This window comes from Arachis ipaensis, chromosome B10 (genome assembly GCF_000816755.2).
Source record: "Arachis ipaensis cultivar K30076 chromosome B10, Araip1.1, whole genome shotgun sequence".
NCBI lineage: Eukaryota > Viridiplantae > Streptophyta > Magnoliopsida > Fabales > Fabaceae > Arachis > Arachis ipaensis.
In genome coordinates, this window is record NC_029794.2 from 8,561,346 (window position 1) to 8,574,999 (window position 13,654).

At 35.7% G+C, this 13,654-nt stretch overlaps 1 long non-coding RNA gene across 1 annotated transcript in view; it reads left to right on the plus strand.

The window, feature by feature from the left end:
* The window catches only part of LOC110267651, an 18,561-nt gene extending 9,339 nt beyond the window's left edge, over positions 1-9,222 (plus strand). The window contains exon 3 of the long non-coding RNA XR_002355502.1: positions 9,085-9,222. This is a non-coding gene — a long non-coding RNA (uncharacterized LOC110267651). The remainder of the gene's footprint in view (positions 1-9,084) is intronic.

Below are 13,654 nucleotides of genomic sequence, written 5' to 3' on the forward strand. Positions count from 1 at the left end.
TGGTTTTGGCTTGTTGACAAATGGCACAGTCTAGCACATAACGCCAGATGTTCCACTGAATATTAGGCCAATAAAAATTGGAGGCGATCCGCTCAATTGTTTTGGCAATGCCTGGGTGACCGCCGATCATACTATCATGGTATTCCTTTAAAATAAGCTTGATCAAGCTACTGCCTAAAGGAATAACAACCTTGTTCATCCAAAGAAGAAGGCCATTATTTGAAGAGTAATTACCCTCACCTTGAGGATTTTGCCTGTCTTGAAGCAATAGGGCCTTCAGTGAATCATCGGTTTGAAGATCCTCCTTTAAAGTCGTGACCCAATCAAGTCGAGGTGTAGAAAATGCAACAAAGAAGCACCGCGAAAGAGCATCAGCTGCGACGTTCTCCCGGCCTGGTTTGTATTGAATTTCGAAGTTAAAACCCAATAACTTGTGGAGCCACTTCTGCTGTTCTGGTGTATGCAATGTTTGGTCAACCAATGCTTTCAAACTTTGCTGATCCGAGAGGATAATGAAGTGCCTCCCTAATAAATAGTGTCGAAATTTAGCCACTGCCTCTGTAATTGCATAAAACTCCCTGACATGAGCTGATTATTGCTACATAGTGGAGGACAATTTTTTTGAAAAATAAGCAATTGGGTGCTTCCCTTGGGTAGTGCTAGCACAGGTTAGGAAGTAATAACATCCTTAAGATGTTAGAAAGCCGCCGATGCCTGAGTGCTCCATAGAAAAGCATCTTTCTTTAATAGGGTCGGTAAGGGGTGCTGCCAAAGTCGCATAACCCTTGATAAATCTGCGTAATAACCTGTGAGGCCTAGAAATCCGCTAAGCTGCTTGAGATTCTGGGGCTGCTGCCATTCACAAACAGCCTTCACTTTGGCTTGCTCCATTTGCACTCCATTTCCGGAAATGGTATGCCCCAGATAATCGATTTCTGCCGTGCCAAAGAGGCATTTAGAGAGCTTGGCAAATAAACACTCCCGTTGCAGAATTCGTAAGACCATCTCAAGGTGTTGTAGGTGCAATGCCCAAGAGGAACTATAAACCAAAATATCATCAAAGAATACAAGTACAAACTTCCGTAAGTGAGGCCCAAAGACATCATTCATCAAATGTTGGAAGGTCACTGATGCACCACTATTTCGTGGTACATTTTATGCTGAATTGAGGGGATTTTATCACCTTTTCTCACACTTATTCAATGAAATAGCATGGTTTTGTAATTCTCCCTTAATTTGTGTTTAAATGTGAAAATATACTTTTTAGGCCTTTAATTTGCTAGTTTTAATTCACCCTTGATTCCACTAGATGCCTTGATATGTTTGTTAGTGAATTCAGGTTGAAAAGGCTAAGAATAGATCAAAGGAGTGAAGAGAAAAGCATGCAAAGTGGAGAGATCATGGAAAATCAAGGATTTGGAGTGCATTCATCGACGCGCACGCGTGAATATGAAGTCGCAAGGCGACATGTACGCGTGACATGACACGTATGCATGGGAAGTAAAAATGCCAATCGACGCGTACGCGTGACCCATGCGTACGCGTCGTAGCTCGCACGTAACCTCATTAAAGTAAAAACGTTGGGGGCGATTTTTGAGCTTCCCAGGCCCAGATCCAACTTATTTTCTGAGCCTATTACATGCAGAAATCAAGAGGAGTCAAGAGGGGGGGGAGGGGAGAGCACATAGTCTAGTTTTCATCATGCTTTAGTTAGTTTCTAGAGAGAGAAGCTCTCTCTTCTCTCTAAAATTAGGTTAGATGTAGATTAGGATTTCTCTAGATCTAGGTTTAATTCATGCTTTGATTTACTTTTCCTTTCTAATTTCTTGTTCATTTACTTTTCCTTTCTAATTTCTTATTCCTTTACCTTTACTTTCCCATGCGTACGCGTCATGTCACACGTACGCGTTGCCATGCGACTTTATATTCACGCGTGCGCGTCGATGAGTGCACTCCAAATCCTTGATTTTCCATAATCTCTCCACTTTGCATGCTTTTCTCTTCACTCCTTTGTCCATTCCTAGACTTTTCAACCTGAATTCACTAACAAACACATCAAGGCATCTAGTGGAATCAAAGGTGAATTAAAACTAGCAAATTAAAGGCATAAAAAGTATGTTTTTACATTTAAGCACAAATTAAGGGAGAATTACAAAATCATGATATTTCATTGAATGAGTGTGAGAAAAGGTGATAAAATCCTCTCAATTCAACATAAAATGCACCACGAAATAGTGGTGCATCAGTCGCTGGGGCATTGGTAAGTCCAAACGGCATTACAAGCCACTCGTAAAGGCCTTGGTGGGTGCGAAAGGCTATCTTGTGCCTATCCTCGGGCGTCACCAAGATTTGATGATACCCGGATCGTAAATCAAGTTTAGAAAAAACAGTAGCACCAAATAGTTCATCAAGCAACTCATCCACAGTTGGGATTGGAAAGCTATCTTTGATAGTAATTTTATTCAAGGCTCTATAGTCAGTACAAGAACGCCATGTTCTATCTTTCTTTTTTACTAATAGAATTGGAGAAGAAAATGGGCTCTTACTGGGTTGGATGATTCCGTCCTCCAACATTTGTTTCACCATCAATTCAATTTGATTCTTTTGGCTATGAGGATCCGGTATGGCCGCACCTTGACCGGTTTGGCACCTTTAGTCAGAGGAATCGAATGATCATGCGCCCGTTGTGGTGACAGTCCCTTGGGTTGAGCAAAACTGTGCCATAAGTGTAAAGAAGGATGGTTAATTCTGGGTTCAACCCTTCCAAAAGCTGTAAAAGAGTTTCTGCTGTTTCATCACTTTGCTGGAGCTGAACTGTGAATGCCTCCGCTATGGCGTCGGTGTTGACCAATCGCCTAATATGATGAAATTGAGCTTGAGACAGGGCTGAAGAAGTCTCACCCTGCATTGTCACAAATTGTCCCTCGTGCCAAAAATGAAGAAAAGTAGCGTCGTAATCCACAATATGAGCTCGCAGGGTCCTCAACCATGGGGTGCCTATCACCAAATCTCCTCCAGTGACATGGAGAACAAAGACATCCGGAATGGTAATCTTGCAGCCTTGCAATGTCACTTCCAGGGAGAGAATTTGCCCCTCTACATCCATAATCGTGAAATTACCCACCATAACACGAACACCCAGAGCTGGTTTGACGGGAAGGTTTAAAAACTTGGCAATGCGCGGCTGGATGAAGCTATCGGAGCTACCCCCATCAATGAGAGCTTGAACGTCTAAACCCCCAATCCGAGCCTTGATTCGAATGGATGCAGGTCCAGAAGTGCCGTGCATCGCATTATAAGACAGATGATGTTCAATTACTTGTTGATCAAGTTTTTGCAACAATCGCCGTCACTGGGGACCTCCTCAATTGAAACCCCTGGGGAAGCATCTGGCTCTGGCTCAACCTGATAGAGCATAAAATGTTTATTTGGGCATTTGTGTGTGGCAGAGAACCGCTCATTACACCAGTAACATAATCCCTTGTCGCGGCGGCTCTGGATTTCGGCAGGTGTCAAACGCTTAATATAACTCTTGGTAGGGATCTGCTGTTGCGGTGGTGTAGGTAGTAACGGAGGCAGAGTGCTGCGGGGTGGTGGTCGCAACGGTGTCGTGTGTTGGGGCGAAGCAAGAGGGGGCCTATAGTTAGAAGGGTCGTGCGTGTTCCTTGTGGTGGATGAGAATTTGTCTTCATACAAGCGCGCAAGACTGACCGCTCGCATCAAGGACGGGGGCACTGTGTCTTTACTTCATGGCGAATATCCACCCGCAATCCACTGATAAAACAATCACGTAGAGCATTCTAAGGTTCGATGCTGGATCGATTCACCAATGAAACAAATTTGGCATAATAATCGGACACAGAGCCGTGTTGTTGAAGCTTGAATAAGAGTTCTCGCGGGGACTCAAAGAGAGAGGTCCAAATTCGATCCTAATGTCGTGTTTGAGCTGGGCCCATGATCGGAAAGGAGCTGAACGTTGAGCCATTTGAAACCATGGCACTGCCATGCCGGTCATGTGCATTGCGGCGAGACCAACTTGTTCTTCCACCGGAACTCAAAAGAAATTGAAGTATTGATCGACAGAAAATATCCAGTTTAGCGCATCCATTCCATCAAATTCAGGAGATCAAAGCTCACCCTTCTGTACGGTTGTAGTTGTCGCTGGTGATGATCGGCTCTAGAGTACGAGCCTTGCGGGGAGTCACACACGACGGAATGGCCGCGATTCGGATCAGAAAGGAGCTGGGTGAGAGAGGACTGGATCGCTTCTAGCTTCAGATCCGTAGCATCTGTGGCGTATGCGCGTTCAGCTTTGCCCTCCTCGGTGGCCGCTTCGATCATCTGATACAAACGCTTGATGTCAGCCTCCATAATCTTCATCCGAGTATTGTCGGCCATGATCAACGAAAGCACCAAATGGAAGGGTAAAGATCTCGTGGTATTAACTAAGAGAGCATGAATGCCTCATAGAGGAGTATTACAAGAACCATTGAGTGCTAATAACAATGAAACAGTATAAAGAAGACAAGAAAAAACATAATCAAATAATCAATACTATAAGAGAAGTCTCGTAGGTAGTGTTAAGGGAAGAGAGAATTATTGTTACTCATCCATTGTCACAACAATACCTGAATGATGAAAAAGAAGAAGAATAAGGAAGCAATATTCAAAAGGAAAAAGAAGTCAGAGAAAAATTTTCAAAAAGAGAGAGCAATACCACTCAACGTTGCCACACATAGCCTTCCAACCTTCTATTTAAGGTTCTCTCTCGTGCCTTTTCCGCTATTTTTTTTGTTGTAAATCAATTGCCATCTGTTCTGCCTCAGTAACTAACTCTTTTTTTTGTGATAACGGCTTGTCATTTTGGACACAACTATCATTATTACTTGCCTCAGTACTTCTTCTACTATTTTTCTTCGTTACAAATACCTTTGTCTATATTCTCATACATTTGAAGACACATACCCTTAACTATTACAATATGTCCAAACTGCAGAGACTCATAACAGAAATACTGAAACTTAATAATTAACAAGAACAAAAGAAATTAGGCTCCAAATAAAGTGTATCACATTGCATGTGTGTGTTGCACAAATCGTGTGAAAAAGATTAATTATGTTTGGAGCCATCATAGCAATAAACCAATAATGCAACCCTAACTTGTCGCTTAAATCCTATTCCTTGCAACCTGTTCACTTTCATCAACAACCATGCATATCCCATATGTTAAGTTATCACCAGTTCAGCATACTATATGGTGCGGAAAATTCGAGTCTGTTGTTCTTTTCAATAATATTATTTAAAAGGAAATTTCACATTAGATTTACTATTTTAAGATAATCAAATAATAGAAGTTATTGATAACTCGGTCAAAGCATAAAATTGGGGTCAAAATGTGAAAGTCTAATGTTGACTATGGACCATCAGTGTAACAAGTTTGACAGAGTAGGCTTCTTGAATAAGGTAAGAAATTGAAGGTGTGGTTAAAAAATTGAAGAAATGAAAAGAATCCTAGGAGGACATAGTTGAAACTTGCGACTGGCCCTGCTCCACGAAAAGGTAAAAGTAAAACTCAGTGGGCATTGCATTCATCATTCATGCCTTTCAATTTTCAACTTTCAACTTTCAAGGATATAACCACACGCTAACAACTACAACAAAGAGTAATTAGGTTAAGGAAATTATTAATTAACGCAATATATGTTTGCCTTATATAAGTCTCGTTCAATATCGCATCATGAAAGCAGAATAGTTAAACTGTGTCGCCAAACGCTCATTATTGCATTTTGTTAACTTGTCCAAAAAAGAGGTAGAATAATGTTTTCTGACCTAGCTACATGGATATATTATATGTAAATTTGGATGTACATATCGTAACAAGTAATATGAACCAACATGGTTTGTGCAGGTTGTTGACCAGTATAGCTGATATGTGAAGAGAGATAGAGATTGAAAGACTGAAATTGATAGATAGAGACTGAGAGACTGAAATTGAAATAAGTCTTAATATTGTGTTGGTGTAAAGTAGGAGATAGAGATTAAAATAAAAATAAAACTCTAATTTAATTTGTACAAATGATAAAATTGAAATTAATTAATTGAAATAGAAGTATTTTATGTACAAAATATTATTAAAATTTTAGTTTCTATCTCCAAAAATTTCAGTCCCCTGTGTCCCTATTTTTTGGAGGTACTGAAATACTAAAATTTTGGAAACAGAGATTGAAATTTTAATACCAGTCTCTAGACCAACAAACATAATACTGAATTTCAGTTTGCCAGTTTTCGTCCCACTATCTCAAAACAAACGCTACTTTTGACTGAGATTGAGAGACAGAAACTGAAATAAGTTTCAGTATTATGTTTGGTGTAAAGTGGGAGACGGAGAATGAAATAAGAATGAAGTTTTAATTTAATTTACACAAAGGATAAAGTTAGAATTAATGAATTAAAATAGAGTATTTTAAGTATAAAATGTTATTATAATTTCAGACTCTGTCTCTAAAAATTTCAGTTCTCTGTATCTCCACTTTTTGGAGGTACTGAAATATGATACACAATTTTTAGACAGAGACTGAAATTTTAATATTAGTTTCTAAGCCAACAAATATGATATTGAATTTTAGTCTCCCAATTTCGGTTCATTACCTCAAAACAAACGATATCTTAAACTATAAGAAGTGGCACTAATATATCTTTTAATTTACCTTTTTTATTAATTAATTGTGTATAATAATAAAAAAATGTTAGTTAAAATGGTAAATACTAAAAGTCATGAATTTAAATATTAAACATTGTAAAGTATATTTTTTTAAGAATCATATATAATAAATAGTATTTTGAAAAATTGTACAGTAAATCTTTCTTATTTAATTTCTCATTATATACAGTAAAAAATAGCTGATGATTTTATTAGTTATTATATTAAACCTATAGTATATTCATCAGGTTCTATTGTATTATACTAAATTTTTTATTGTAAATAGACTCATCTTCAGCTAAAATATAAAAAACATAAAGATGAAATAGACTCATTTGATTATCATTGAAGAAATAAGGAGTCCATGAATAAGAGGATTAAGGGTTTAGAAGTTAGAACCGATTGAAGCTATTTAAGGAAAGCCAATGAGCGAAGCCCAGTGTCATCAAGGTTTCATTAACTTTATTATTACTTGATTATCCATTTCATTAATTTCATTGTTCGTTTCTTTCAATATTTTCCACATCGTGATGGGTCAAAACTCAAAACCGTGGGATTAATGTACCAATAAATGCTTTAAATATTTGTAATATAAAAAAAAATAAGTATTATTTAAAAATTATTAGTTTATATTTTTAAAATTTTTAATTTAATTTAATATATTTTAATTTTATTTATTTAGTTACTAAATTAAGTTTTATGTTTATGCGCTTAGGGTATTTCTTTATTTTAACCTAATAAGAGGTTATATTCAATCTATTATTTTTGTTTTAATTTTAATTTTAATTTTTTTAATTCAATTTCAATTTTAATTTTTTATTCAATTTCAATTCATGCGCTTTTGTTTATTATTATTTGGTATCAAATTTCAAATATTAGATTAATCCTTATTAATCTATATTTATTCTTCTTGTGTCAAAAAAAGATTCAGTATCTCTTGCATCCTTCTTTGTGCTCTTATTATCTTTGTCTTTTTTATTTGTGTTTCATTATTGTTTTGTCATTCTTATTAATTTTATTATTTTAAAAAAAATATAAAAATATCGTGCAAAAAAAAGAAAAAAATTTGTATTTGTTCTTTTCATTTACTATTTTTTTTAACTACAAGATTTGAGGATGAATCTTTTTTAAAGAGGAGGAGAATGATACGTGTTTTAAATGTTCATGATATAAAAAGTTCTAAGTATTATTTAGAAATTATTAGTTTATATTTTTAAAATATTCAATTTAATTTTATATATTTTGATTTTGTTTATTTAGTTATTAAATTGGCTTTTATGTTTGTAGACATAAGATTTTTTTTTTAACCTAATAAGAGATCTTAAATACCTCATAAACTATTGTAGTCGTCATATTGAGTGATTAGAGATATAAAAACCTCCTATTTTGGATTTTGTGATAAAACTATGGTATGAACAAGTTAGATTGAGAATTTCATTTTTTGTTATATCAAGAAATTAGATAAAAAATTAAATGTTTCTCTTTGTATATTTAATTTTAACTTATCCTTTTCGTTTCTATTTTAATATCAATATATTTTTCAGTTATTCTCCACATACAAGCGTTTTTGCTATCCAAGTCTTATAAGTCCATATACTCAATTACACCTAACACGTGCCTCTTCTGGAACGTCTAATCCACGCACCTTTTAACAGATTTTTCAATTAACGCACGAATATAAAACTTCCTTTTTCGAAAGGATTTCATTTTCTTTTTCGAATTTCTTCTGTGTTTTCGTGTCTTCTCTCTACGATCTGTTTCGTGCATTTCTTGTTGTGTTCTCTTTTGGCGTTTACGTGCATTCTCTTTGTTCCTTTTTCTCGATTTTTATTGTTTCTGGAATCAAGCTCTGAAATCATTTTGAAGATAATGGATTATTCAACTTCAGATTGCCAGCTGAACCAGAGCAAAATGCATTTTGAATTTGAATCCAATGAAGTCCCTACGGTGTGGTTTAATTCCAGTTAATATTTTTGTTAGTAGTTTATGATTGTGGAGCTGAATAATGTTGTGAACCTTGCCTGTGAAATTTCTTGTTCATTGTTCATTGTTTGAATTGAATGTAATGTACTAGTTCTGATGAATCTTCTGCATTTTATATCAAACTTTCGAATATAAATTAGGAATATCTGGGTGTAACATGGGAAAGTTTGGGTGTATTTACAGGTTCTGACTTTTCAATTGACTGAGGGTGAATTGTTTTATTGTTTTAATTGAATTGTTTTAGTTTCTGTTTGATGATGAGTCATGAATCTGATTTTTGTTATTTTTTATGATGGTTTTATAGTTGTATTTGCATTCTATAGTTTATGCTTATTTTAATATGGTGTATTGTGGACTATTTTGGGTGTATTTTATAGTTCCTCTGTGATGTTGATGAGCAGTTTATTCCCAAGATTAGGATGACTTTTAACACCTTTGAAGATGCTGCAAAATTCTACAAGGATTATTCGAAAGCTGCAGGTTTTTCTACAAGAGTTCGAAGCACAAATAAGAAGAGAAATGAAATTAAGAACCAATTGATTACATGTAGCAGAAAGGGGAAATGGAAATCGAAAATATCTCCGACGGAGAAGACAAATTCCTTAGCAGGATTAAATTGTCCCGCAAGAATTTATATATACATATTGAAGGACATCGGTGTTTGGATCATTTCCAAGGTTGTGTTGCATCATTCACATCCTTGCTGTGCAAATCAAGTAGAGATGTTTAAACAGCACAGAGAACTAGGCATGTATGTGCGTCGTACAATAGAGAATAACGAGGAAGCCAGAATCATACCAAGCAAAAGTTACCAATCATTTGTGGCAGCAGTCAGGGGTCACCGCGAGTTAAATTTTATCAAAAAAGACGTAAGAAATTACATCACGAGAGAAGTGCGGAATGTTTCGGAACTAGATGATGCAAAAGAATTCGGAAAATACTTATTAAGAATGATAGAGAAGAATCATAATTTCTTTTTTGAGCTCGAACTCGAGGACGATCAGTCGATTAAGCTTGCTTTTTGGGCAGACGCAAGGAGAAGGGCCACCTGTGAGTATTTCGGAGATGTTATTTCATTCGACATCACCTACAATACAAACAGGTAATATGCTGTTCTGGTTTATGATGTTGAATTAATGTTATTTTATAAATCTGCAGCAGAGGTGTACATTGGATGTTTTTGGGTTTAGAGAGTTATTATTTGGGTGTATTTAACGACTTTATTTCTGTTTTCTCGTAATCTGTTTCAGGTATAATTTGGTTTTTGGTTCTTTTGTAGGGGTGAATGACCACGGTCAGTCAACACTTCTGGGATACGCTTTGATAAAAAATGAGGATATTCAATCATTCAAATGGTTATTTGATTGTTGGCTTCGTTTCATGGGAGGAAATCCTCCAAAAGGGATTCTCAGCGATCAATGCACATCGATGCAAAGGGATATTGAGGCTTGTATGCCCACAACAATTCACCGTTGGTGTATTTGGCACATCATGAAAAAGATTCCAAGCAAATTAAACGGCTACAAGAGACACCTAGAAATCGAACAAGATATGAGCCATGTTGTTTAGAACTCTCATACCAAAGAATTATTTGATAGAAATTAGAATGATTTTCTGATGAAGTATGGTCTTGTGGACAACAAGTGGCTTTCAGGTAATGTTTTTTAAAATCTACAGCAGAGGTGTAAATTGCATGTTTTTGGGTGTATTATAGTTCTGATTTAGGTGTTTTCTGCAGAACTTTACGAAGGCCGTCATATATGAATTTCAGTTTATCTCGATCACCACTTCTGGGCCGAGATGAGAAGCACACAAAGGAGTGAAAGCATGCATGATTTTTTTAACAAATTTATTACGTGAAATAACTCACTTATCCAATTTGTTAAACAATACCATAATTACCTCGAAAGTAGGGAGCAAAGAGAGAGAGAATCAGATGTTACAGATTTTCACACCGTCATACCATGTGCAACAAAATTCTCAGTAGAAGCTCAGTTTCAACACGTGTATACTCACTAGAAGTTCAGGGAAGTTCAAGCACAATTCAGAGGGGAGGTGAATTGCATCACAAGATTAAAGAACTCCGCTCTAGGCTATTCAGTATACAAAATTGTAGAACAAGTTTCCAACTCAATATTTAACAAGTTTTCCGTTACATATGATACTGTAGCAGCCCAAGTGAAATGTCAGTGAGAGGGATATTGTGATGTCACGCCCTAAGCGTGTTAAGCTTTGAACGAGTAAAAAAAGTATCACTGAGATACATATTAGAACAATGGAGCAAGAACGTAAAGAGGAGACACACACACATCAAGAGCAGCCATGACGAGCCACCGTTGGAGCCAAGATGCAAGAGGTTTGACGAATTGGTGTTTTGTTCGCAAAATATATGCGAATTTACATTAGAATTCGAGGAGCTCACTGTGATTCTGCACCACGCCTACGATAACGTCGTGGTGGAGATGCAAGAACTGAAAGCCAAAAGCAAGGGCACATGTTCGTTATCTCACGAAGATGCTAACTTGGAATCCATTAACGAGCTTCAAAGCCCTCCACAGATGAGAATAAGGGGACGTCCCAAAATAGACTAGGTTCAGAGTTGGACAAACAGATTGTAAATGCCTCAAAGAAAAAGAAAACGAAAGCTCTAAGTGAGGTAAAAGTGATGTTCTTTAAATAGAGGGTAATTGAGTTTATTTTTGTTAATAGTTTTGCTAGTATGTGAGTTTATTTTTTCCAGTTGAACCATTTTAATGGTGTATCAGTGGTGCAACTAAATTCCAGCCAATATCATGGACATGTTATGAATTATCAGTTCAGAGACCCAGTAGCACATGATAGATTTTTTGGTGTAGAGTGCCAGTATTTTGGTGTACGACCGATAAATTTTTTGGATGTATTTATGCATTCTCTTATTTTTGACATTTTTCTTTTTTTTTAATATTTTTTTGAGATGCTGTTGTTTGTGTTAAAAATTAGTGTATTGAACTATCTGAAGGGATTTGTTTATTTTAAATTTACAATACATATACAATTCAATTCCTAAGGAGGGTAACAATTCAAAATTCTTAATTCTCATAAATCCTGGATAGATTTTCCATGGAAATATGTAAGCACGCAATTTGGGTGTATTCCGGTTATTTTTTGGTGCATTATAAAAGTAATTCGGCGTATTAGTATGTTTGGTCTTGTTTTTCTTGATTTTTTTGAACCTGTAATTGACAGCTTTTGAATACAGCAGAGACAGCTTTGACAAACAAAATTTATGCAAACAAACTTTATACTAAGATTGGATTAATATTCATAAATTATACAAAAAGTGTTCAAACTATTCACATACTACACAACATTCACACTAATCAGTGTCAAAATCATCTGAATCTATTTGACAATATGAACTCAACAAAATTGCAGATGGTTTGGACAATCTTATTGCTTCACTTTCTGAAATGGCTGTATCTCTGTCTCGATTTATCTCATCAAATAGAATCTGCGAAGCATATTCAACCTTGAAGTGGTCCACCTCTGCCTACAGTTTAAAGAAATTTCTTTTATTGAACTCTGTTAATTTAGTAAATTAATATAGAGTTATATATTTTTAAATACAATTACCTGTGTCCAATTGTCCCAGTCATATCTCCCTTTTTTAATGTTTTCTGGCTCGATTATCTCAAGCCATGTCATTACATAAATGACACAATCAAAGCTGAAAACAAAAAATAAATTAGCACAATAAAATTGGACAGTAAGAGAAAACACAAATTTTTTAGAGAGAAATATTTATACCTCGTTTTCTGGCCAGAAATGTTGATATACGGTGGTTGAATTTTATCATCATCTTTTTTGAGAGGTTGTCCACCCGCATATACCCTCATTCTAAAAACTACATACCCCTAAAAACCAAAAACAAAGCAAAATATAAGACTACATTTAAAATCTGTTTACACCTAAAAGATCCCATAGTACACCTTATTTTAAACAGCATCACACCCAAATATTATAATGCTAACAACAATGTTATACCCAGAATTTTTTTAGAGAAAATAAAATCAACTTACAACAAATGTATTAAGCTTCATTCTGGATGAGGCGAGACACTTCTTGTTATAGGGGTCAAGAATACAAAATTTTTTCTTTCTGACATCAGCCATCCGTATCCATCAATGATCTGCGTAGCAAACAGGTACAAATATCTGAAGTTTGGCCAAATTGCACAGTATTTTAGTTTAATTGGCACATAACGAAAGAATTGTGATAAGAAGCTTTTGAAATGAAAACTTACGAACGGATGGGATGCCAATTTTTTCAAGTCCAAGAAAGGGATGAACATTTTATAGTCTTGAATGTCAAATGACTTTTGTGATTTTGTATGTAAGAACTTACCGCCGGCATGGTTCCTAATAGCCATATTCTGTAGAATTTGTATAACACCCAAAGAAATAGTTACTACACCCAATACATTACATAAATACACACAAAATTGAGTTCAATACACCTTACCACAATACTAAGGAGGAGACAGTAAATTTGTTCTTTAAATCTTTTAATTTTTTGTTTGTTCAGAATCAGATACATAGCAGTCACAATCTAAAAAAACAAAAAATCCAATTTAATTACATCAACAATGTAGTCACCGCTCATAATAAAATCATTAATCTTATTCTAGTATTACCCCAGCTTCAATATGTGAACGAGCTTTTAGAGACGCGTAGTGAATTTTAGACAATTGCATTGGTTGTTCGGCATTGAGGATGCATACTGGTTCCTACTCATTAGTGCTTTCATCCTCATATGTCTTTACATGTGTTGCCCAGAGGTAGCACTTTTTTTCAGGTCGTTTGACAATTCCGTCCTTGTCGCAGGAGTTTCAAACTTTTCAAAAAAATGGTTGTCAGGCTGCACCTTTTGGAGCGGGGGAGTTCTATCCTCTACAAATTTTAAGGCTGTCGCAACCCCTGTGTTTGCAACTTA